At 38.8% G+C, this 27,226-nt stretch overlaps 1 pseudogene; it reads left to right on the top strand.

The window, feature by feature from the left end:
- Positions 1-27,226, top strand: part of LOC114054014 — a 112,603-nt pseudogene that overhangs the window by 68,435 nt on the left and 16,942 nt on the right.

Consider the following 27,226-nt stretch of genomic DNA (forward strand, 5'->3'; position numbering starts at 1 on the left):
GTGTGTGTGTGTGTGTGTGTGTGTGTGTGTGTGTGTGTGTGTGTGTGGCAGAGGCAGCTAGGTGGCTCAGGAGATAGAGTGCTGGGCTTAGAGTCAGGAAGACCTGAGTTCAAATCCGGCCTCAAATGCTTACTAGCTGTATGACCCTAGGCAAAGTCATTCAACTCTGCCTTAGTCCACTGGAGAAGGAAATGACAAACCACTCCACTATCTTTGCCAAGAAAACCCCATGGACAGCATTGACATGCTATGGTCCACAGGGTCGCAAAGAGTCAGACACAACTAAACCACAATGATACAGATGTGGGAGTCAACAGCATAGAGAACATAATTATACCCATAATAAAGTATTGTCATGAAGTTATTAAGTGTCAGAAGTTAAATTCATACCCAGGTTTATCCTGCCTCCAAGTCTGCTACTTTTACCCACTGTACCTCTAATCCATGCCACAGAGATGCTCATCATGAAATGTTTTGTAACTGCAAAGCACCATGTAACTATAAGCTATTTTTTAACTATGGTCTAGGGACCTCCCTCTCCTTTCATATGAAGGATACTCTTGCATGCGTAATTGAAAGCATATGTATCACAGTAATGACTCTTGTTACTAGCAGATAACAGCACTCAGGTTTCTGTGATTATTAGTAAAGTCATAATTCTTACTCAAATGGAGATTTCAAATAGTATAAAAACAGAAGTTAAGACTCCTGTAAGGACCAAAAGTAGATTATTTACTAAATGTTTTATTCATGCAGGTTACCAATTCCACTTTATGCTATTCTTCACTTGTTTTATTGATCTTGACTCACCCTTGATCCTAAAAGTGATATTGAAAATATATCTGTCATCGTAGCTGAAGCTGCATTTTCTTGCATCTGTCACCTTTCCAGTTAGATAAAAGATATCCAGATACTAATCTTAGGACAGTGCTTTTCTGTAGTATAGTAAACTTTATGATGACTTTAACAAATCTTTTTTAATACTTCAAGAATTTAAAATAGTGGCCTTGGAAAAATGTAAGTCTAGAAAAATCAAGCCAACCAGGGACAGGAGGGTAGTTAGGTAAAGTGTAGAACTTTTTGTGTAGGTTCAGTTCAATTCAAACGTGCTAGCAGTCTGGAAGACACAATGCTGGGCGCTGGGAATACAGATAACAATAGTCATTGTGGGTGTAGGTATCACAGTGGTTAGTGCACTGGACTTAGAGTCAGAAAATCGAGTTCAAGCACTTAGCTATGTAAATCTGGACAAGTCACTTAACATCTCTGTACCTGTACCTCAGTTTCTTCATAAATAAAATAGGGATAATAGCACCTACGTCACAGGGTAGTTGTGAGGATCAAATGAGATAATATTTACAATGCACTTTGTAAAAAATACAGCAACATAGAAATGCTAGTTCTTATTAAGGAATGACTTATTAAATTTTTTTCTGGCTACTCAAATTTGTACTAATTTTTTATAAAATTTGAAAATTTTAGGCTCCTCAAACAAAGAAATCCAAAATCTATGAAGATGAGTGGTTTTGCTTAAAGATATATGGGATGATCTCTTTAAAGAGCAGCTATAGTGGAAATTCCATTATAGCAAATGAGGAATCTGCTCTGAAATTGATTCACTTAGAAATTTGCTGCTTTCTTCATAGAGATAATATATCATTGTCAACACAACTCCACATCTATTCAGACTGATCAAGAGAAATGTATGTCTGACTTCTAATGTTCTGGACCTAGAGAGAGGATGAAAGGGAATTTCTGCTTTTCTTTGGAGAAGATTTTACTTTCATTCCTATTTTCTATTCAGTTATATAAGATGGCATTACATAAGGATTCAATAAATGAAATATGTAAGTATTTATAAAGCAATCAATTTTTTTTCCTAGTTGAGTGGGGAACACACAAGCAAGAGTAGATTCATTTCTATCTGGTTGGGATGAAGCTTAAACACATGAAAAGATGAAAATATTGTGGGACAATAAGTGTAAAACAGATTGTAAGCATTTTAAAATCTCCTATAGAGATTATCAATTGATCAATTTTATAGAAAATAAAAATGTTTCCTCTGTAAAATCTCATAATCCAAAACTGGAATGACAATCAACTAGTATTTGTTGTACATGGAAGGAACTGAGTGGGGAGTTAGGACCAAATTTCAGTGCTGCTGAAGGCTTAGGTGTTGCTAGGAAAAGGGGAAGTCAGGATTATGGCCACCACAGGGAGGAAGTATACCAAGAGATGAAGTCACTGCCACTTGAAGTCCACTTTAGGGAAAAGGGCTTAGTGGATAGAGCACCGGCCCTGAAGTCAGGAAGACCTGAGTTCAAATCCGGCCTCCAATCAAACACTTGACACTTACTAGCTGTATGACCCTGGGCAAGTCACTTAACCCCAATTGCCTAAAAAATAAAAAATAAATAAAAAATAGGGAGAAGGGAATAGCAGGGGAAAAAACTAAGATGTGTTCTGTTTGTATCTTCTTAATTCCCAGACACTGAAAGAAGCATGTTGTGGCTTATGGTTACTGCCAGAGATGCAGCAGGCAAGGGAAGAGATGATAGTATTGAGGGGAATCGTGTTGTGGGAGTACTATCCACATTTCTCTAAATTTCATAGCCTGAACCAAAAATGCTGATCCTCTTACTCTACTTATGACTTTTATCAGAAGAAAGTAAAAATATTCTTAGGATGCTGGCTTTGTGAACTTAAATTCTCCACTTTTATTTTGGTAAATTTTAATATTTATTTTAAACTTAAAAACAAACCAAGAAAAGAAAAATAAAACATTGCCATGTACACAACAGAACATAAGAGAGGATTGAATATAAAACAATAAATTTCCACTTCAAAAAAACTCATATAATAAATACTACATGTTGTGTTCAAAGCTGCCTGGCTTTTCCTTGCTTCCTTACAGGTTTTCTTTTGTTCTTTGCTATGCACTTTTCACTTTATTTTTTCCCCTCTATTCCCTCCCACCTTTGTTTCAAAGAAGGATGTAATTAAATATTGTGGAAATACATACACACACATACATATCTATAAACATACACATATATACATGTAGACACTGATACACCCATACACACACATATGTATATATATATATATATATATACACATATATATATATAAAACCATGCTATGCTTATTCCCACTTGTCGCCTGTTTCTATGAAAGTGTATAGCATTGTCTTTCATAAGTCCAAATCTTCCCATCTTTTTCTAAATCAACCAGCTCATCACTTCCTACACCACAGCAATATTCCTACCCAATCATATCCTATCTGAGAGATTGTCTATGAAAGTGTTTTCTCAGTTTTCTGCATTCCTTCTATTCTTGACTGCATAGGTTTTATTTATACAAGAAAATTTTAGTTTAAGATAATCTAAATTATCCATTTTATACTTCAACAATGCTCTCACCTTATAATATAGTTTAAGGTCTGATACTGCTGAATCTGCTTCCTTTACATCTTTTTTCCCCTGGTTTTATTGAACTCCCTGACCTTTTGTTCTTCCATATAAACCTTATTATTTTTTCTGATGAGTTTTTAGTAATTTAATTGGGATGGCCTTGAATAAATAGATTAGTTAGGTAAAGTTGTCAAAAATTATATTGGTTTTAACTACCCATGAACAATAAATATTACTTCAATTACTTAGAACTAACTTTATTTGTATAAAAAGCATTTTATGTTTATTTCATGTAATTTCTGTGTCTGTTTTGGCACGTATATTCTCAGGTACTTTATACTATCTATTTATTTTAAGCCATCTAAAACAATATTAAATAATATTGCTAACACAATGAAGCTTCCCTGTTTTTCTCTTTTGATTAAATCTATTTTAGCTTTAACTTTGTCTGAGATCATGATTACTATCTCTGCTTTTTTTTATATCATAAATTCTACTCCCTCCCTTTACTTTATCTTTGTATGTATCTCTCATTTTTGTAGTGTTTTCTGAAAGCAATATACCATTGAATTTAACTTTTTAATCTGCTATCTATTTCCATTTTATGGGTGAATTCATCCCATTCACATTCTAAGCCATAATTACTTGTGTATTTTCCTTCTTCCTATTTTTCCTATCCTTCTCACCCTATTCCTATCCCTCCTCACTCCTCTGCTTTACTTCTACCTGCACTTCTATTCCTTAACCTACCCACCCCTCCAAGAGTCTCTCCCTTGCCCTATCCCCTTGCCCTATCCCCTTGCCCTCTTATTTCTTTCTGTATTCAGAATATTTTTATACCTTTCTCAATATTTATGTTATTTCCTCTTTAACCCATTCCCAATGAGAGTAAGGTTCCATCACTACTTGCCCCGTCCTTGTCCCACTAGCTTCTTCTATATCACCTCATCATATATAGCTCAGCCCAAGCCTTTTTTTTCCAAGCTATCCAAATAATGATGACAGTCATGAGTACAGATAAATTTTCACATAAAAGAAGTAAACAATTTGACTTGAGTCCCTTATAATTGGTCTTTGATATTTACCTTATATTTCTCCTTGATGTTATATGCTGAATTTTCCCTTAAGTTCTGCTGTTTTTGTCACAAATACCTGAAAGTCTTTAAATTCATTAAATATCTGTTATCAGGATTATAGTTAACTTTGCTAGGTAAGTTACCCTTGGTTGTAAGCCCAGCTCTATTGCTCTGTGAAATATAGTATTTTAAGACCTACAGTCCTTCAACGTAGTAGCTGCTAGGTCTTGTGTAATCTTTATTGTAGATCCATGATATTTAAATTGTTTTTTTTTCTTGTTGCTTCCAATGTTTTCTCTTTAACCTGGGAGCTTTGAAACTTGGCTATGATATTACTGTAAGTTTTCCTCCTGGGATCTCTTTCAGGTGGTGATTTGTGGATTTTTTTTCTATTTCTGTTTTGCCTTCTTGTTCTAGAACTTCAGGGCAATTTTCCTTTGTAATTTCTTGTAATATTAAATTATCAAGATTCTTTTTATTCATCTTAATTTTTTTTGGTGAGGCAATGGGGTGAAGTGACTTGCCCAGGGTCACATAGCTAGTGTCAAGTGTTTGAGGCCAGATTTGAACTAAGGTCTTCCTGAATCCAGGGTCAGTGCTCTACCCACTGAGCCATCTAGCTGCTCCCATCGTAATTTTCAGGTAGTCCAACTGTTCTTATTTTATTTCTCCTTGATCTGTTCTCTAGGTCAATTGTTTTTCTGATGAAATGTTTCACATTCTTTTCTATTTTTTTCATTCTTTTTATCTTGCTTTATGATTTCTTGGTGTCTTAGAATGTCATTAGCTTCCTTTTGCCCAATTCTAGTTTTCCAGCAATTATTTTCTTCCTTAAGTTTTTGATTCTCTATTTCAAGTTGGTTGATTTTCTTTTCACAATTTTCTTGATTTTCTTGGATTGTTCTTTTTTTTTTTTTTTACTAATTTTTCCTTCATCTCTCTCATTTCTTATTAAAGTCCTTTTTAAGTTCCTCCAAGAACTCTTTTTGTGCTTGGGAACATTTGACAGTTCTCATTGAAAAAGGAATGACTTTTTTTGCTCCGTTATCTTTTCTGAATATGAACCCAGATCTTTATATTCATAGTAGCTATCTATAGTTGAGTTCTTTCTCCTTTGCTTTTTCATTTTTATTTTTTGTTTTGTTTTGTTTTGTTTTGTTTTTAGCAACTATTAGTGTAATCAAGTTATAGTCCCGAGTCATGGGGAATAATGCCTCAAGTCTTAGGTCGTTCTTACTGTTATTTTCTAAGGTCTGTCCTGGGGCTCACCCATGGGATCTCTTTTCTACTCCTAAGCCACAGCTAGGGCCCCTAGCCACACTGTCTCGCAAATGATCTTACTCCCTGTAGTCCCTCTGGTGGCTACAAATTACAGCTGTCCTCTCTGCTCTGGAACTGAAACCAGGGGCTCTGCTTCCCTGGCAAGTGCCCACAGCAAGCAGCTACTGCTGCAGCACTCCCCAGGGATGTGCTAGTTCCTTCTCCCCTGAAATCACAGCCTGGGTGTGGGTCTGGTGAGTATAGCTGTACTTGGTATCCCTTGACAGAGGAAGGTTCTTCAATCTACTCCTATTTAGCCCCCCCATGTTGTAAGATGACAATTTCTAAGGCTGAGGCTGTGTCCCAACCCAGATGCCCCCAGGGCTTGTTGTTTATTGATTCTACTGAGTCAGCCTGGAAGGGTTTGCCCTTCACTCAGGCCAAACCTCCATCCCTGGATATTGGGTTTTTCCTGGGGTCTTCTCAAGTTGTCTTAGGAGAACAACTGCTTAACCCTAACTTTTGTTTATTTCTGCTGCTCTACATTCCCTCTGAGGTGATGTTCTGTCTTTCTTTTGTCCAGGAAATTTGGAGACAGGAAAGTTTTCTGACTTACTCTGCCATCTTCCTAGAATCCTCTCCCACTTATTTTAAGATAACAAAACCATATGGAAGTTCTTCAAGCAAAGGTTAGATAGCCACTTGGAGAAGAGGATAAAGCACTAGGCTTGCAATCAGGAAGACTCATCTTAAAATAAGCTGGAGAAGGAGATGGCAAACCACTCCATGTCTTTGCCAAGAAAACCCCAAATGGGGTCACCAAGAGTCCAACACGACTGAAAAAAACAGCTGAGCAGCAACAAAAAGGGATTATTCTTATTCAGGATGAGTTTGACTAGAAGGACTCTGAGGTCCTTCTTCCAACTCTGTGACTCTGTAATGTTTAAACGGGAAAGGAAAAAGGCATGGATAGAAAAGAAAGCACACACAAGAACCATATAATACTTTATCTGGATTTGCAAATTTACATTTAAATTTCTAGTCATTAAGGTATAGAGGAAGAAAAGCTAAGGTATCTGTGGTCAGGAGATCTGGGGTTAGAATGCATATGTAAGTCATTTGATTCTCCTTTCGTATGCCTCATATCTGGGAAATATACTCTTAAGATTTTGATTTTAGTTATATAGGAGCTGTTGTTATGTATTGGTGTGTTTGTATGGAGCCAGTAACTTCCCCTAGCAGTTCAAGCGTTTTATAATCCCCATTAAATACTTTTCTTTCACGCCAAAATTATGTGAATTTACTGAGGGTTGGCCATCCTGCAAAATATTCTCCTGACCAAAGCCTTGGAAAATCCTAGGAGTACTACGACTCAAGAGATTTGGGGGTGTGACAAATTCTTTTAGCACAGGGGTCACCCAGGTTTTCATTAACTTATCTTACAATGCGACATATCACAAGATAACTTATTGTGTTTTCAAATAGTTTTAACTATTAAAATGTTTCTCCTTGCATTGGGCCAAAATCTGCCTCATTGGAACATTGATCCATTGGTCCTAGTTCTAACTTACAGAGCTATTAAAACAAATCTAATCCTTTTTGCACATGATAGTCCTTCAATTGTTTTAAGACAGGTCTAATATCTCTACTAAATCTTCAGGCTAGACATCCCCTCCTATAATTCTTCATATGACACGATTTCTGAACAAATTCTTGATCACACTTCTCTGGATATAGTCAAATGGACAATAACACTCCTAAAAGTACAATGTCTAGAACTGAGTACACTATTCAAGATGTGATTTTGACCAGCCTAGGGGACAAGAGAAGGACAATAGAACTATTGCCTTGTGTTGGATACAATACTTATATCAAAGAAGACTGATATTGTAACTCATATTGAGCTTATAGATAACTAAGTCCTCCATTGTCTTTTTCCTATAAATGTTGTTAAATCCAAGAAGCCCATATCTGGGACTTGGGCAGTTGATTTTTTTTTAATCTACACGTTGAACTTTATATTTACCTTTATTAAATTTCATCTTCTTACTTTAACCCATTCATATGACTCAGTCTCTTGGAGCCCTATTCAGACATCTAATATAGTGATCTAAATATATTTTTAATCATGTCTCCCATCAGTAAAAAGTTTTTCAGCATGCATATACAATATATGTATATTTTTATTTGTAAATTGGGCAGCTAAGTGGTGCAGTAGATAGAGCACCAGGCCTGAAGTCAGGAAGACTATCTTCATGAGTTCAAATCTGGCTTTAGACACTTACTAGCTCTGTGACTCTGGGCAAGTCACTTAATTCTGTTTGCCTCAATTTCCTCCTCTATAAAATGAGCTGGAGAAGGAAATGGCAAGCCACTCTAATGTCTTTGCCAAGAAAACCCCAAATGGGATCAAGGAGAGTCAGATATGACTGAAAACAACTGAACAACAAACATGTTTATAAATTATACATCTATACTACATTGTTGAGTATAATCAAAGACAAATTTTAAAGGATGACATGAAAATGATATAAATCTTATTACTACTACTACTAATAGCTAGTATTTATACAGCTCTTTCAGTTTTACAAAGAACTTTACACATATTAACTGATTTGAACCTTGCAACAACTCTGTGAGGTAGGTGATATAATTATCTCCATTCCAAAAATAAGTAAACTGAGACTGAGAAAGGTTACATGGCTTACCCAAGGTCACATAGATAGCAAGTGAGGCAGGATATGAACTTGGATCTTTTGGACTCGAAGTCTAGCACTCTATGCAATGCACCCAGCCAGCTACAAAATAATAATTGTGCTGTCCATTATGTAGCTCTTAAATTTTTGCAAAGGGCTATGCAAGCATTATTTCATTTTATCCTTACAACAACCCTGAGAGGTAGGCACCATTATTATTCTCATTTTATAGATGAGGAAACTGAAGCAAGCAGTGGTTAAGTGATTCACCAGGGTCACACAGCTAGTAAATGTCTGAGGCTGAGTTTGAACTCAGGTCTTCCTGACTCCAGGCCCAGTTATCATCTATTGTACTATCCAGCTATCTACATTTTAAATTTTATTATGAATAATATTTTAATATGATTTATTATGCTTCATTATTTTTGAAACTCTTGGTTTAGGACATTATGATATGACAACTCAAAGGTCTGGTTCTAAGTTTGGTTTATTGCAATACAGAATTTGGTGTCAGTGGCTGTCATGGTTCAAACAAGATGCCACACAAAGATATGTAGATACGAATTGAAGCAGGCAATCCTTAGCTGTTCTAATCCGATCATGATGCTCATTTTTTCAATCTGTCCACCAAATATGCAAAGGTTTAGGTTGAAATTCAGCTAATAAATGTCCATCCACCCTAATGTTAAGTATTCTTATAGACTAAGGGTAAGGTCATTACAAATGTAAATGTAAAAGAAAACTACTTGATTCTAACCTGGGTGTTACCTAAACATTCCGACTACATATTCTCAAAAAATATATCTTGGACAGACACAGCAAATAGACAATGACCTGAGCCCTTTTAACAACTAAAAGCTTCTCATTGACACAAAGGCCCATTTTATCACCAAAATTCTCCCAGCAATGTTATATGCCTGTAAATTATAGAATAATAAGATTTAGATCAGGAAGTGGCCTTAAAGGGTATCTAATCCAACATCTTCTTTTTACAAAGGAGTAAACTGAGACCCAGAGAAATTAAGTGAATTTTTCCAAGTTCACACAGCTAGTAAGTGTCTCCCCTGGGTTTTGAACCCAAATCCATTGTTCTTAAAACTGTAACAACCTGCATCTGAAAAGCTGAAATTGAGAATTATCTAAAGGACAATGGAAGCATGCATGGTGGAAGTGACATTTATTAAGCACTTAATATGTCCCAGACACTGTTAAATGCTAGGGATAAAAGTACAAATAAAAACTAAGACAGTCCCTGCCCTCAAGGCACTTACAATCTAATGGAGGAAGACAACACAGAAAAAAGTGGGAGGGGGAGGGGCAGGTAGAGAAGGTAGCCCACCATGATTGAAAGTTCCAGAAAAGTATAAAAGTAATATGGCTGGCAAGAAATAGAGAGAAAAACTGTGCTGAGTCACCTCTTTAAATAGAGGCACTGGAGCCCATGGCCTTGCCCTCCAGTCACAGGGTCCAATCAGAGAGGCTACAAGCTACAACACATTAATCATCAAAATGTTCAACAGGAGTAAAAAGCATCCATGCCATAAAAATGCCATGTTCCACTGGTATCCACACATGATGTCAGGAGTGGAAGAAGAAGCACTATACCATGTTGAGTAGAACCCCTTGGGGGGACTTTAAGAATGATTGAAGATGGTTGAGGACAGGACTCATGCTGGATGGCAAGGCATGGATGGGTTGTGATATTAATCACCTATTTGAAGAGAGCAGAGACCCAGTGTGACCCAGGGTCACATAATTCTTCAGACTTAGCTTGTTCCGTGATCTTATCTAAGCCTGAGGCTTCCTTGCGACTCCACAAAGAGAATAGACTCTCTGCTCCACGCCTCTCCCCATTAAATCTTCCAACATAGAATTTACCAGTTTGGACTCCCTGAATCAAACTCATTCACTTCTACACTCCTAGGCACTGCTAGCCAGTCAGGAAGAAAAGATTGAATGGTGAGGTTTAGGTAATTCTGTCCCCAATTCTTTCCTAATTGCCAACTTCTCTAACTTTCCTACTCTCCCTTTACTTCCCCTCCCCCACTCCCATCCCCACTATTGGTTGGAAATTTTGTTTTTCCACTGGCGGCAGTCCTGCCTCCAAATCCTTTGGTAGTGAATCTTCCTGTTGATTTCCCAACCAAGCAAACTCTGGGTATTAGATAGGGTCCTGTACTCAGAGTCAGTCAGAAAGTCCTGGGTTCATATCCTGCCTTGGGCACTTATTAGCTGTCTAACACTGAATGACTCACAACCTCTGCCTCAGTTTCCTCATATTTAAAACAAGGAGTTAAATTCAATGACTTCTAAGTTCCCTTCCAGCTCTAAACGTATATCCTAATGATCTCTGAGGATCTGAATTTCCACTTTGGTTCTCATATTTTCCACATATGTAAAAGATGCATACTTGTCTTTATTTTGCTCAAACGCATTCCCCTAACAGGCATACCCCACCTTCTCTGTAGGAAGGAAACAGGTATTTATTAAGTGCCTGCTATGTGCTAGGCCTTGTGCTAAATGTTTTACAAATATTATCTCATTTGATCTTTTTGTTTTGTGAGATTTTTTTTTTAAGTGAGGCAATTGGGGTTAAGTGACTTGCCCAGGGTCGTACAGCTAGTAAATATCATGTGTTTGAGGCCAGATTTGAACTCAGGTTTTCCTGATTCCAAGGCCGGAGCTCTATGTACTGTGCCATCTAGCCGCCCCTCATTTGATCTTTACAACAACGTTGGGGAGTAGGCGATTTTACTGCATACATTTCAGTTGAGAAAACTAGGTTACACAGAGGTTAAGTGACTTCCTTGGGGTCACATAGCCAATACGTGTTTGAGGCTCATTTGGATTTGAACTCAGTTCTTCCTAACTGGATCTAGCACTCACTCCACTGTGCCCCCTCCCCACCAAAATAGGTACACGCCAATACAATGTGTGATTTTTTGCTATTTGCCTCCTTACCTCTCAGGATATTTCAACTTCCCATTCATTTCTGTTAGTCAGCAGGTCCCAATGACCACTTGCCCAAGCTATTTCCATTACTAGTCTACCATGACAGAGAAAGATGCAAGAGTCACAGAAGAGGCAGAAGTGGCAAGAGCAATCAGGGCAATTACGTTCCCCTTCTCGGCCAAAGGAAGGAACATTAGCCCTTGAGGGGCTAAAAGAGAGGCAGCTCAGGAATGCTGCTAGGTGGTATGAGTTGCAGGGATAAGCAACAGATGTGACAGGACTTTGGGGAACCATAGGGAAGGGATGACACTGACTTTGCTGTATATAGCCTACACATCCTTTAGAGTCAGATAGGTGGCACAGTGGATAGAGCACTGAGCTGGGAATTGGGAAGACTCATCTTCATGAGTTCAAATCTGGATTCAGATACTTACTGGCTGTGTGACCCTAGGCAAGTCACTTAACCCTGTTTGCCTCAATTTCCTTGTGTGTAAAATGAGCTGGAGAAGGAAATGGCAAACTACTCCAATATTTCTACCCAGAAAACCCCAAATGGGGTCATGGAGAGAATGAAATGAGTGAACAACAATATACATCCTTTAGGTCAACATAGAATCCCATGGCATTTGAAGTGGAAGGGACCCCAGAAATCATGTATTCCAACTCCTTAATTTTACAAATCAGAAAACAGAGCTTCATAGATGGGAAGGAATTTGCCCAAGGTGATTTAGCAAATTAATGTCTGAACTGGGACTAGAACTCAGAACTGCTGACTCCCATGGTATCTATTGCCCTTCTCCCCACCCCAACAGACCTATCAGCCCAGCTTCCTCACCATAAAGTACACTCCCCTAACAGCCCAGACAAAACTTACCTGCAGTGGGAAGATAGAGTTGTTAGAGATGTTCCAGTTTTGGGTGTGTTAATCGCAGGTATTAAAAAGTATTGAATTATGAAAAATGCAAGTGACAAAAGGAACAACTACCTGTGAAAAATCCACCTTCAAGGTGTGATTTCTTACAGCACAGTCCTCAGTTGCTCAACAAAAATGAACAACAATGTGTGGGCAGGAGCAGAAAGCTGTTATACAGGGTGATGCATTTCGCCTTTGTGAGATCCGTCACTTTGGAGGTTCACATTTCTACTAATAACTCTAGAGGGCTTCATACCAAATCAGAAAGCAAGCTCTCCAGTGGCAACTCCCTGGTTCTAGATCCAGACTCCCAGAAACTCAGAACTATTCATTTTAAAAACAATAATAATTTTGTGGGCCAGACAGTGTTGATGCCACTGAAAACAACATATGGCCCTGAATTAAAATGAAAGGTATACTGGGAAAGACTGGCAATGAAGAGGAAGGTAAAAGCAATGTGTATAGTTTAGAATAGCGGAGAGATTGTCAGACTGGGATTCAGCAAAGCGGGATTCACAGCCTGCCCCTGATAACTTTACTAACTGTGTGACCTCAGAGGCCCTCAGGAAGCTGAGCCTCAGTCTGCTCCTTTGTAAAATGGGCATAATAAAACTCATGACAATGTGTCTCAGCAGACTGTTGTGAGAACAGTGTTTGGTAGAACTGAAAAAGCCATATAAATATAAGCTATTGTTATAGAATTAAATTTAGTGTTGCCTTAACAATTCAGAAATGGTGATTCCCAGCTGCCCTTTTGGACCTCAAAGATGGCTTTTGTCATCCTGCCCTCCCACTATCTTTCCCTATAAATAAAAATGGTCATAGTTTATCTTTCTAATTCTGATGACAATTGAACCCTAATGCCAGAATTTCTCTCTGAGCATGACAGAAAAGTTTGAAGGTTCCAAGGTGAAGAACAGTAGAGAGCTTAGGAGTGGGAGAGAGGAGGGAAAGGAAAGGAGTTCATTGCATCCAGCCATACAGAATATAATTCACTGTCACTGCACCAAAATGAGTTGACTGTTCAGAGCAGTTCTTCACTACGGCTGAGAAATGTCATTTTTAAAATATCCTCCTAGTTGGTACATTTGTGTACACATGCCTGATTAAATTTTGCATATTCATGTAATTTGCCTGCAAAAGCAAATTAATCCATAACGATTCTTCCCCCCCACCGCATTTTATCGAAAGTTCAGCTTTGTTGTATCTTAAGTAAAGTTCTTTTCCATATCCATAAGTGGTACCCAGACTGTGAAGTGTTTTAGGCTGGTGGTCATGGCAACCAGGGCAGTGGGGGAAAAACGCTGAGATTTGGGGGAGATTTTTTTTGTGAGTGTTTTTTTTTTCCTTGTGGAAATTTAAACACATTATTCCCCTCAGCAAAATCGGTTTGCCATATGGTGAACTGTGTGTGGTGATTTTCTAAGCTTGCAAATAGAGCTCTGCAAAACACAATCAACTGCTAAGCCAGTGCACTCCGAGTGATCGGGAGCTCGCTATTCCCAGAGGGGTCTGATGCCAACACTTCACATGCAGCAAACAAACAAACAAGTCTCCGTGTTCCACTTTAAGACAGAAGTAAGATTTATGGAATGAGAGGGAGGGTCACTGATTTTTTTTTCTAAAAAGGAAAAAAAAAAGAACAGTTGGTTTGTCACTTGTTCAACAGAGCTCATGCCCACAAGTTCATCATCCCTCTAGGCTACCCTATGGCTCAATCCCCTCCCTGTTCCTAACTGCATCCAGGATGAGCCTGATGATATGTCCCCAGATTCTTCAAAGAGATCCCTAAACTTATTTAGGAGAAAAGAACCCTGTCAGGGTGAACAGGACCTCAGCAAAATCTCCCAGGAGGAAAGGTTGGACTTTCTTCATCATCTTTTCTCCCATCCATCAATGGGCATATCTCGACTTCCACCTCTTTGCCTAATGGTCCCTCTCTCCTCCCCCTGCCTTATCTCAGTGCCCTGAATGCCTCCACACAGATCATCCATTCACACTGAGGTACAAATGACTGGTACAATACTCTAAGAATGGCAACCTAGCATGATGAATAGAAGCCTGGCCTCAGAACCAGAAAGACCTAGGTTCAGGACCTGCTTCTGGCACATACTTCCCAAGTGACCATGGACAAGTCACCTCTGAGTGCCCTAGGCAAATCTGAAAGACTATTGGTTGCAGAGAAGGTGCCCAATTGGTAGAGAGAGTTTCATTATCTTTCGGAAGTTCCCTATACCAATGAAAATCACAGGTCCAGGCCCTATCCAGTGTCCTGACAATACATCAACTTAGATGCTGGTCATGTTTTGTAGAACTCTACTAGCAAGCTCAGAAAAAATCAGCACATACCAGTTACCATCTGGCTCCACTGATTTTGTGAGGGAACTCTTGTGCTTGAATTTCCACAAACACACACAGATATACACAGATACAGATGATGAAGGAGAATTTTCTCTTCAGATCTCCAGTTACCTTGGTCTTCACATTTTCCTCTTTTAATGACAATATATCTTCAACCTTACCCTCTGCTCTCTCCTTGCTCCTGATCAAAGCTTGATCTCAGATCCTTCCTTCTCGATGAGGTAGAAATGACCGACATTTCAAGTAATGCCACATCCGTGGGGTATCCAAAGACTGACAAATCAGGATGGAGTTTCAAAAGGTGTATATGGAAGGTGAGGGTCATATAGGCCTTCCCAGATGCCCCCAAATGACATTATATAAGGAGGAGGTACCAGTCCCCTTCAATATTACACCGTATTCAACCTGCACCCCCCAGGATGAATTACTTTTGTGCAGCAGGAGCCGCACGAAGGACAAGTCTGAGTTAGCTTTATGAGATTCTATATATATGCTCCTACCTTCTCATGTAATGATTGCTAAGTCACCAGCCTGAGCAAAGAGCTATCAGTATTTCCCGGAGCCCGTATGGCCACAGAACATTCATAAAAAGCTGGCCGCGGGCGCACCACCTGTAAGCAGTTACTGAGTGCTTCCCAGATGACCACTGATAGTTCATAAGACAGCTGTTCAGTGATCTCTTAAAGGCATAGGATCATGGCTGCCTTTCCCCTCCCGGGCACTCTATCATTCACACAATTTCAGTAGGAGAGCACAGCAGGCCTGAAAACATAAAACTCCACGCTGGAGTCTGGAGCCAAATTCATGAAGGAGTGTGTGTGTGTGTGTGTGTGTGTGTGTGTGTGTGTGTGTGTGTGATTCTTTCATTAGCTCTTGTGTTCTGTGGGTTAAAGAGAAAAGAAATAAAATAGGTGATAACTAGGAGGATGTTTGAGGAGGGAAAAAAACAATGAAGAAAAGAGGGGATGAAAATAATGAGTGTTAAATAAGGAAAGTAACAGTCAGAACCTCTGTCTTTCATGTTACATATTTCATTAAGTGATGTAATTGAAGAGGGGAAAAAAGTTATCAGTGCAGTGCCACTGTCATTGCTGAGGCCCAAAGCCTCAGAAATCAGTCCTGTTAAGGGTGAGAGGATGTTAGGGTATCCTAGAGTCGCTTTCAAGAGCATTTACGACTGCAAAATCAGCAAATGTTACAAATCAGGCCTTTTTTGTTGATTATCCAGAATTAAGAAAGTGATGGAGAAAATGTTAAAATGCAGACTAAGCTTAAAATTGTGTCATGTGCACATTTTTTGAGACCCAGTTGTTAACTATTATCAGCACACTGCTAAGTATGCTCCCCTGTTGTTATTTAGTTGCTTTCAGTCACATCCAGCTCTTCATGACCCCTTCTGGGGTTTTCTTGGCAAAGATACTTAAGTGCCATTTCCTTCTCCAGCTCATTTTACAGATGAGGAAACTGAGGCAAACAGGGTTGGTTAAGTAACTTTCCCAGGGTCACGTAGCTAGTAAGTGTCTGAGGTCATATTTGAACTCAGGTCTTCCTGACTCTGGGCCTAGCATTCTATCTACTGTATCCACTGCGCCTTCTAGCACCCCATTCCCTGTTAGCCTTACCCTGAACAAGAACCTGGTCTATATTCATCAGTAGCTTTTCAGCCCTGTCCCCTCCCTGCTTTGTTCAACCTAATTGTAACAATAACTTGCATTTATGGCACATACATTATTAACTTTGATTTTATATAGAAAGACTTTATTTCATTAGATGCTTACATCCCTATGGGGTAGGCAAGTCAAATATTGTAATCTCCATTCTACTAGTCAGGAAACTGAGATGGATAAGAAAGCATTTGTCCACAATCAAGCACTTTAAGGCTACTTCTTTTTCCACCATGTTACAATGCTCATTAAGCCTACCACTTCCCTGGGCATATGAACAAACTCCATTACCACCTCCTCTCCAAATTTAAAAAAAAAATAAGACAACACTCTCAATCTTCAAATAATCACAAATTGTTCAGTAAAAAATAAAAATACAGTAGTCATAACAACTTCTCCTCCCACCCACTTATAGCCTCAGCTTATGCCCAGCACATCATCATTGATGAACATACCACCTACTGTGCACTTGCTGGGTCTCCCGGGAGCAGCTCATCTGCATCTTTTCTAATGGTGCTTAAAGGCAAAACTGCTGACTGTCTTCTTCCCTAGGTCATGTCTTTATCATCACTGGACCAGCCATCAGGAGATGAGGATTCTAGTTTCTGCTCAAAGCATTTTCACATATGTAGTTTCATTTGATCCTCACAACATTACTGTGAGGTAGCTAATGATCCTGGGACATGATCATTTTATGAGATCTTCCCTCCCTCCACCACAATCTCAGCCTGTCCCAACCACCACCACCATCCTACCCTATCCCATGATTTTCTTCATCTATCCAACAGAGTTAGCATCACCTCTTCAAATTGCCTTGAAGAGTTGCTTGATTTATTTTGTATTTCTTCAACTGATATAAGGATATAACTATAAATTTTGTTTACCCAATAGAATGTAAGTTACTTGAGGTCAGGGACTATTTCATTTTTGTCACGGTGTCATCAATAATTAGCAAAGCACCAGGCATAAAGTGGATGCTGAATGAATGCTTGTTGATGGATTGGTTTGAATGATTGCTGTAAGGATTAAATGAGCTAATATGTGTGAAAACAATTTGGAAAGAGCATAAGCAATACATAAATGCAAAGTGTTGTTTTGATTAATGTTGTACATGGGCCAACTGCTTTCTGAGTGCTTATGAAAAGTCATTCATTATATCATAGATTGAGAGCTGAAATGGACTTCTGAGGCCTTCAAGTGAAACTGCTCCATTTTACAGATAAGGAAACTGAGGTACAAATAGGTTAACCAATTTGCCCAGAGCCAGAGTTATTAAGTCTCTGTGGAAGGATTTGAACTCAGGTCTTCCTGACTCCAAGTATGGGGTCTCTCCACTATATGACCTAATTTCAAATCATAATAATAATAACAATAATGCTAGAATATTATATATGTGCTATGTATATAATATAGCATCCTGAAGACAGATTGTTTACACCATAATTAGATATCATGAAAGACATTTCTAGGTTTCTATTTCTGGTATCATCTGATAACTCCTTTGAAATGTCCTGCTGATCCATTTTTGCCTTCGCTAGATCATGCTTCCTTCATTTTTTTCTTTATTATTTTCATCTTTTTTGTGTCTGCTTCTTTTTCCCTGATTCCTCTTTCTCCCCTCTCTTGTCTAAGAGGAATCATATTTGCCATATTAATATATGCTGTGCCTCAATATAGAGAATTCTTGGAAATAAAAGCAGTATATGGGTACATAGAAATATACTAAAAAATCAATGAATACCTCTTTCTCATCTCCCCCTGTCCCAACTTAGTTTTGGAGACATAGAACTAAGACTCAAGAACTTCAGTACATTTTCAAGATGGAAGAGGATTCTAAAACAAATGGATAACTCTGATTTGTCCTTAACATGAATTCCAATCTTCTATCGCTCTACCTCCTCTATTCAGAAGCCTTAGAACATAACTGGTAGGTCTTATCATCTCAGATTTACCCAACAGAGGAGACATCAGAGAAATACCAAACATGAATTTAGTCAACCAAGGAATCAATAAACCTACTTGTGTCTATGTCCTATGCTAAGTAGTGGGGATACTAAGACAAAAGATGAAATAATTCCCGCTGTCAAGGAACTTATATTCTATCAAGCAAAATAACATGCAAACATATAAGTATAATAGGATAAACAAAATAAATACAAAGTAGCTAAATACTATAGCAGCTAGGTGGTACAGTGGATAGAGTGCTGGGCCTGGAGTCAGGAAAACTCATTTTCCTGAGTTCAAATATGGCCTCAGAAACTTATTAACTTATTATTATTGAGTGAACCTGGGCCAAGTCACTTAACCCTGTTTGCCTTTGCTTCTCCATCTGTAAAATCAGATAGAGAAGGAAATGGCAAACTTTATCTTTGTCAAGAAAGCCCCAAAATGGGTCATAAAGAGTTGGACACAACTGAAATTGACCAAATTACAACAAAAAGGTAAATACTATACAGTTAAGAAAAAGATAGCACTAGCAACTGGGAAGAACCAGGAAAGATTCAGTAGAAGGTAATATTGAGTTGAATCTTGAAGGAAGTAAAGAATTTTTTTGAGGCACAGATGAGAAGGGAGTACATTCTAGGCATGGGGATAGCTAGTAGAAAGGGATGAAGATTGGAGATTGGAGACAAATGTGATGTGTGGGGAAGAGAAAGGTCTAGTTTGTCTGAACCATAGATTAAATAGGAGGGGAGTAATAAATAGTGAGGCTAGGGGCAGCTAGGTGGTATAGTAGATAGAGCACTGGCCCTGGAGTCAGGAGGACTTGAGTTCAAACCTCTCCTCAACATAATAACTGATTTTATTTTAATTGAGCTTTAAACTTCTCAAAGACTTCTAGTGGCCCCTTGTTGCCTAAGACATATAACATTCACTAGCTGTGTGACTCTGGGCAAGTCACTGAACCCCAATTGCCTCACCTTATACATATATAATTATTATAAATTATATATATAAATTATATATAAATATAATGAGACTGGAAAGATAGGTTGGAACCAGGTTGTGAAGGGATTTAAAAGCCAAAAACGAAGAGTTTACATTTAATTCTAGATGCATAGGTATCCATGGTTACCCTTGATTCCTCAGGCTTCCTTACTCTCACAAATCCACTCATTTGACAAGTAATGCATTTGGACCTCACATCCCTTCCCACTACTTACAGAGCCAACACCTAGGGGCTGGGGGAACAGATATACACATTGCTCCCTTGACCACCTTCTTAGGGACTGGTAACCTGAAAGAAATAGGTAGTGAAACACTCATGTGAAGTAATTCCGAAATTCTTTCTCTTAGGAATATGTTTAACCACACCCTTCCCAAACACCCTGAGGCTCACCTAGACCAAACTTCCCTTCCAAAGGCAACCAGACTTGCTAAAAACTCCATAATAATGCTTAGTCTCTAAGTGGTTTATGATTTCCTCTTCCTTAACTCTCTCAATACACACTGCCCCATGTATGTCCACAAGAGGGCACAATAGAGCTCAGTTGTGAGCCTACTCTCCCTTACATAGTTCTGACAGCTCAGAGTTCTTAACATCCCACAACCCTTGGCCAGAATGCTGGCACTGTTTTGGCATCTATATACAGTGGGAAGTACAGAGGAAGGGGAGAAAGGGTAAAGGGGAAGGGAATAAGCATTTACATAGTACCTACTGTGTGCCAGGACTTATGCTAAGCACTTCACAAATATTATTTCACTTGATCTTCAAAGCAACCCTGAGAGATAGATGCTATTATTCTCCCTATTAGTGAGGCAAACAGAAGTTAACTGACTTGCCCAGCATCACAGGGCTAGTAAGTGTTTGAGGTCACATTTGAATTTAAGTCTTCCTGATTCCAGGCTCAGTACCCTATCTACTATGACACCAATTTCCTCTGGCTGAGGTAGAAAGTTGGGAAAGTTCAAACACTTTGGTCCTTGAGATTCCCAAGATGTATCCCAATCTGCGAAAATTCAATAGCACCACCCTCCCCTCTCCCCAGCATGATAACTGACTTTATTTTAACTGAGCTTTAAACTTCTCAAAGACTCCTAGTGGTTCCCTATTGCCTCCAGAATTATTCCTCTGTTGGGCACTTAAAGTTCTTCACCACCTTATTCCAATCTGTCTTTCCAGGCTGATTATATATTAGACCCTCAAGACCCTCACTCAACAGTCCTACAAACTGACCTATTTCCCCCTATACTTGGCTTTTTTACGTCCAGTCTCCATGCCTTGCATAGGCAGTCTTCCCACACCTGTGCAGAATGCTTTGTTCTACCTACCTCTTGACACCACTTAGTCCCTTCAGGGCCACTTGAACAAGAAAGAAGTCTTTTCTTATCAACCAGTTAAAAGGGCTCCCCTGACTTTGTAATTTCTTTCTATTCAAGCATTTACTAAGCAACTACTGCGTTCTGGACATTGTAATACATAATGAAGCTACAAAAATGAAAATAAAACTCTGCCTTCAAGAAATTTACATGCTACTGATTCATAGATAAGTGCAAAATATATGCAGAGTAAATCCGAAGTAATTTAGAGTGGGTGAGAGTGCTCATAGCTAGTGATCAGGAAAGGTCCCATGTAGGAGGCAACACTTGAACCTAGGGATTCTACAAAGCAGAGACAAAGGGGCAAAGGGAATATTTATTTTGTATATAGTTACATATTTTGTATTTATTTTTCTCATCTTTATACAAACTATGTGTCCTCCCACCCACCCATGTACCTACACTCACCTCCAGTAGAATGTAATCTTTTTCAGGGCAAGAACTATTTTGAGTTTGTCTTTGATCTGCAGTACTTAATACAGTCCCTGACGCGTAGTAGGGACTTTATATTTTTCATGTTGTTCAGTCATTTCAATTGTGAATGACTCCTCAAGATCACATTTGGGGTTTTCTTGACTAAGATACTGGAGCAGTTTACCATTTCCTTCTCCAGTTCATTTTATAGATGAAGAAACTGAAGGAAACAGGATTAAATGACTTGTCCAAGGTCACATAGCAAGGAAATGTCTGAGGCTGGATTTGAACTCAGATCTTCCTGACTCCAGGAGCTCTATCCCCTGTGCCACCTAGTTGTCCTTTTATATCTTTAAAGACAATAAGTACTTGTTGCTTTGAACTGTTGAATGTCTCACAATATTTTATCAAGCCTTAGAACAAACCTGTGAGGGAGGCCCTAAAGGTATTTTTGTCCTCATTTTATACATGAAGAAACTAAGACTGGGTGGTGAATGATTTGTCCATCACCACACAGTTAGTATCAGAAGCAAGACTAGAATCCAGGTCCCCAGTAACTCCAAGCCCAGCACTCTTTCAACTCTACCACATTGCTTCCTAAGTGACCACCCTCACAGTGTCAAGTTGCTCAGATGCCTCACTCAAGGAAGCTTCGCTTGCCTTCTTCCACACTTGACAGCCAAGAAACATGTGTTTTCTCTGGATCTGAAGGGCAGAAGCAGTCCAGGCCTGCCCCAATACCTATCACTTAAATCCACTTCTATTTTAGGAAAATAATCCAAAAAGAACACTGTGGCATCAGTAGTAAAAATCATTCACATCAGTAAGTGCTAACTCACCAGCAGTCTGGGCCATAATAGAGTCAATAAAAGGAGACCCAATCCTAGCACTGCTTGGGCATTCAGGGGAAGGTAAATGCTATGGCTCCATCAATAAATAGCATTGCTCATTTCTTTATCAGACAACCTAGAAGAGGGATGGGGATTCACCTTTGTCCTCCTCGCATGTCACACCATTTTGCTGTTGCATATTGCCTCAGGCGATGGGGCCCACTGCTACTCCTTGTGTTTGTAACAGCAAAGCTCATTTCTATGCCTCCCTTATGGTTTCTAGTGACAATAATATATATTTTTAAAGCTTGGCTGATTTTATTCATGGAAGCCACCCAATAGTTGACACATTTAAAGTGGCAGAAGTCCATTTTGTGTGTGCTGGTTTATTCTTACAGTTATGAAATATTGTACTATATATGGGAGGATCTTTTTTTTTCCTTTTAATTGGCTTGTCTGTGTTGGACCATGCTCCCAGTGCCAACATGTTGTACTCTATGCCCAATGGGAAACCATAGAGACACAACTGTTCTCCTGTTGTATATTTTTCCTTTGCCTGTAGCAGTCTGTCCCAAGTCTTTGATGCAAAAATACCTATGGAAAGAGGGCTTAGACCTGGCAATAATCTAAATTGACATTGGCCTCAGTGACAGACTGCTCTCAGAGGATGGGACCTATTAAAACTCCAGCACTCTCTTCCCCTGCTCTCATTGTTGTGTAATGAAATGAACTTGGCCTATAAATTATCAAATTTATGGCCTTTTCTCAGTTCTCATCATTCTTCATCTCTACAGCATTTGACACTTTCAACCATTCCCTCCTCCCAGACACTCACTACTCTCTCATTTTTCATGATCTTGCTTTCTTCTGGTTCTCCTCCTACCTGTCCTCAGTATCCTTTGGTGGACATAATTCTGGTCCCCAAACCTCCTATTAGTAGATGTAGCCCAGGATCTGTCTTTTACCACATTCTCTTCTCTCTCTATGATATTTGTTAGTAATCACATCAGCCCCCACGGGTTCAGCCATCATTTCTGTGCCTACAACTCCCAGATTTATATATCCGTCCTTAGACACCCCAACTCTACATGTCCAAAACAGAACTTTATCATCTCCCAAATGACATCCTCTCTTCCTAACTTCCTGTTGAGGGTACTACCATCATTTCAAAGACCCAAGTTCAAAAATTCAGATTCATCCTCAACTCTCCCTTCTCTTTGGCCCCTCCCATCTAGTTAGTTGCCAAGTATTATCATCTCTTCCTCCATATTAAATAATGCACTTGTTGCTTTCCTGTCACTTACATACCCATCACCTTAATTTAAGCCCACATCATATCTTGCCTAGACTATTCTAATAGTCTCCTAAATAGTCACACTACCTCCCAGCTTTTCTGTCTCTGATCTCTCCTCCAAACAGTTCCCAAATCAATATTCTTATGACATAGTTGGGATAATGTCACTCTTCAGGACATGAAGGTCCAGTGTCCAAGAGGAGAAACAAAACAAAGAAACAAACAACATGCCTCTGTTTTTTAAAGCCCTTCACAGTCTGACTCTAGTCTACTTTTCCAGACTTAATGCACATTACTCTCCATCATACATTATCCATTCCAATCAAACTGGCCTGGAATCCATCCCTCATTTCTATGCCTTTCACAGACTATGCCCCATGGTTGGAATGCACACTTTTTTTTTAAACTTCTACCTCACAAAATCTTTAGGTTCCTTCAAGGCTAAGTTCAAGTGTCATCTGCTACAAGAACTCTATCATGATCAGTCTAGTTTCTAGTGACCTCTTAATGAAAATTATTATGTATACGCAGTGACTCAAAAGTCTCAGTGTAGTTTTAAGCTATCAAAGCCAAAAAAATTGCTATGACTTTTAGAACACCATGTGTTTCGTGTTTAATTTTCCACTGAATAGAAAATAAGTTTCTTAAGGGCAGAAGCTGGTTGATTTTTGCCATTGTATGCTCAGGTCATAGCACAATTTTAATAAATGCTAATTGAATGAATGGATAGATGGCTGGAGAAATAGGTGAATATACACAGAATTTGGATTCACAGACTTTGGAGTTCAAATTTTTATTAGAAAAATTACTCTTTGAGTGAGCCTCCATTTTCTTAGCTACAAAATAAGCATAATGCCACTTTACGACCTAGCTCACAAAGTTGCTTTGAGGAAAGCTGGTATAATCACAATCATTATTAGTAAAGGAAAGAGAGGATTAGGAAAGGTTAAAGATAGAGGGAAGATTGGGAAGATAGGGGAGGATATGGGACTAAACAAAAAAAAATGCCTTTCTAAACCTAACCATCTAAGCCCCATAGATGGGGGGAGTGGAGTAATTGCACAGTAAAGATTTACATTGATCCATCTAGCTTCAATTGATTTAAGGAGAGGGGGAAGGTGATCCATGACTAGGAAAAAAGTAACTGAAATTTAGAGAGCACTGACAGCACTTGCAGCCTTTCAGTAGTGAAGAAAAAATTGTCCTTAACACCTAGATATAGAGAAGAATTAGGCAAATGTTAGTTCAATGCCTTTCCCACTTCTCATCCTCATCAGCTGTTTTTCAGGTGAATTCCTATGTTATCTAACTCTGCTCCCCTCAACTACCTGGGATATTGCCCTCCTCAGCTGTGATCTCTACCTGAGGCTGGTGGCCTAGGGTCTCTTCCCCTGCCCACCCTACCTCACATACATATGTACATACACACTCTTTTCAACTGCTCAACTGTATTGATCTGAAAAAAAAATTGTGAGAGTAAATTTGGGGCTACTTGCCCCAGACTATGAATTTTCTACTTATAGTTCTAAGAAGATGGATTTTCTTTCCTAGATGAGGAGAACTGGGGGAATCTTGGTCCCACAGGGTGCAAAGTGGTGAGAGGAAACAACCAGACAAAACAGAATAGTAAGGCAAAGGTGCTGGAGCACTATCTGAGATTCTGTTGCATTGGACTGACCATTATCCTCCCTGGGGCATATCTTTATAGGACTCATGTCCTCTGATTAGTTATTATTATTTAGTGCTGCAGGGTGATTAACAGAGACAGTGTAGATCAGGTGCATTGTTTGCTGAGTCACCTTCATCGACTGATTCTTGAAAAACCAGAGGAGAGCAGATTCAAAGGACACATACACACACACACACACACACACAAATTATTATATTGTTGGTTCTGCCAACACAGGTAAAAAAACAACAACAACAACCACTAAACCAGTGATTGCATCATTTTATCTGTTCCACAAACCTAATCTCTGAATTTGAGCTAAAGCAAATTCCATTCTGAAACTGATACCTGACTTGTTCCTCATTTGACACTCAACGCAAAGAAGAAATACAGTTTCCAGAGCCTCAGGTTGATGAAACAATAGAGACATTTCCAAAGAGATCTTATATACACCATTAATGGAAACCCTCAGTTCTTAAAAAGACCAGTGCTTCAGGAGATTCAGAGATAGGGGGCTTAGTGCTTATTTCATGTATTGGATATCTTCAGGGTATGTTTGCTTCATAGAAAAAAGAGGTGATAGGAGATCAGAATACCAGTCATTTGCTGACCTAGATTCCTGGACAGAACTCTGTCACTAGTTGTCTTCACATCCATCTTTCACACTTTTGTATGACAAAGTATCGAAGTTGATGCCACTACCCCCCACATTAAGATGATGGTCAGCAATGTTGGACTATGGAGGCTGGGAGCCTCAAGATTAACTAATTATTCATTCATGCAATGTCAGGCAAGCATTCAGCTTCTCTTCCCCTTATTCCTATGATTCAAAGTATAGACACCGAGTCAAAAATCCATCTACTTAAAAATTCTCCTACTTAATCTCATTTTTCTGCACTTTGGTTCTATTTCTCTACAATCCATACTCCTCTGGAATTAACAGTAATGCTAACAAACTGCCCTCTATCTTAGATGTCTTTACTTTATATCCTTTCCATCTTCTGGTATTGATGGAAATCTAGATTTCTCTGCAAGAAAATACATCCCTGATCACTCTCTCTATTACTGGCTGCTCTTTCTCTAAGTTTTTTCATACTCTAATTCATGCACAACAAATTTGCTGAAGAGGAGGTGCAAGCATATTCCTAGATCATTCAGCAACTTCTCATTCTCCTTTGAAGTTCACTCCATCCATCTATATCACTCAGTCAGATTCTTGTTTCAGTCATCAATTAGCTTCTAGATTGTTGAACCTACTTTTTGGAAAGGAATCTAATACCTGACCACCAACAGTCTTCCATTCCACCTCAACCCTTCCACTCTTATTCTGGGACACACACATATATACATACACTCACACATATATGCGTATATATGTATATGTGTATGTATATATGTGTGTGTGTGTATATATGCATATATATACACACACACACACTATATATGTGTATATATATAGAGAGAGAGAGAGACAGACAGAGAGACAGAGAGAGAGAGATCTACCTTTATATCTATGTATGTTAATATCCTCTCAAACATGCTGGTCTTTGACTTCATTAGTTTCCTCAGTATCCATGATCTCCATGATCTCTATATCAGTCTATGCCAGCCACCCATGGGTGCCTTATAGCCTTGAACTCATTATTAACTATATGCTCCCTCCATTATCCACAGTTCTGAAATTCTCCTCCCTGATCTTAATTCCATCTATATGTTATTTTTGCGGCATCAAATTACAAACATGTCATCCCTTGAAATAATAGAATCTTCCATTTTGGTCATATGTCAGTTTTTCTTACTCCTCTACCTTTTTGTTCTCACTATGTTTTCCAATCCCTCTACTCCTCCCTTTTCTCTTTATCCATTCCCCTTGCTCTAGCCTTACCTTCTGCTTCTTACATTATGTCTTGACATTATGGTTGAATGGTTCAACTACATACTATCTTCTGCCCTTAAATTCCTCACCGTTTGTCTTTTTGCCACTAATCCATCTGAAGAGGGATGGACTCAAGGTGCAGTATGAGACATGCTTTTTGACATGGCCACTATGTAAACTTGTTTTGCTTACTATGCTTATTTGTTATGGTGGTTGTATTTTTCTTTTCTTCTCTGTTTTTCATTTCAAGTGGGAGGATTTTGTAGGGAAGGCAACCAGATGATAATGTTGTGGAACCCTTCCAAAAAAGGAAATAAGGAAACAAAGAAGAAAGGAAAAATGGAAGGAAAGAAAAAAGAAAGAAAAAGGAAGGAAAGAAGAAAAAAAAAAGAAAGGGAGGGAGAAAGGGAAGGGGAAAGAGAAAGAAAGAAAGAGAGAGAGAGAAAGAAAGAAAGAAAGAAAGAAAGAAAGAAAGAAAGAAAGAAAGA

The sequence above is a fragment of the Vombatus ursinus genome, unplaced genomic scaffold (genome assembly GCF_900497805.2).
Source record: "Vombatus ursinus unplaced genomic scaffold, bare-nosed wombat genome assembly UNPS02014812.1, whole genome shotgun sequence".
Taxonomy (NCBI): domain Eukaryota; kingdom Metazoa; phylum Chordata; class Mammalia; order Diprotodontia; family Vombatidae; genus Vombatus; species Vombatus ursinus.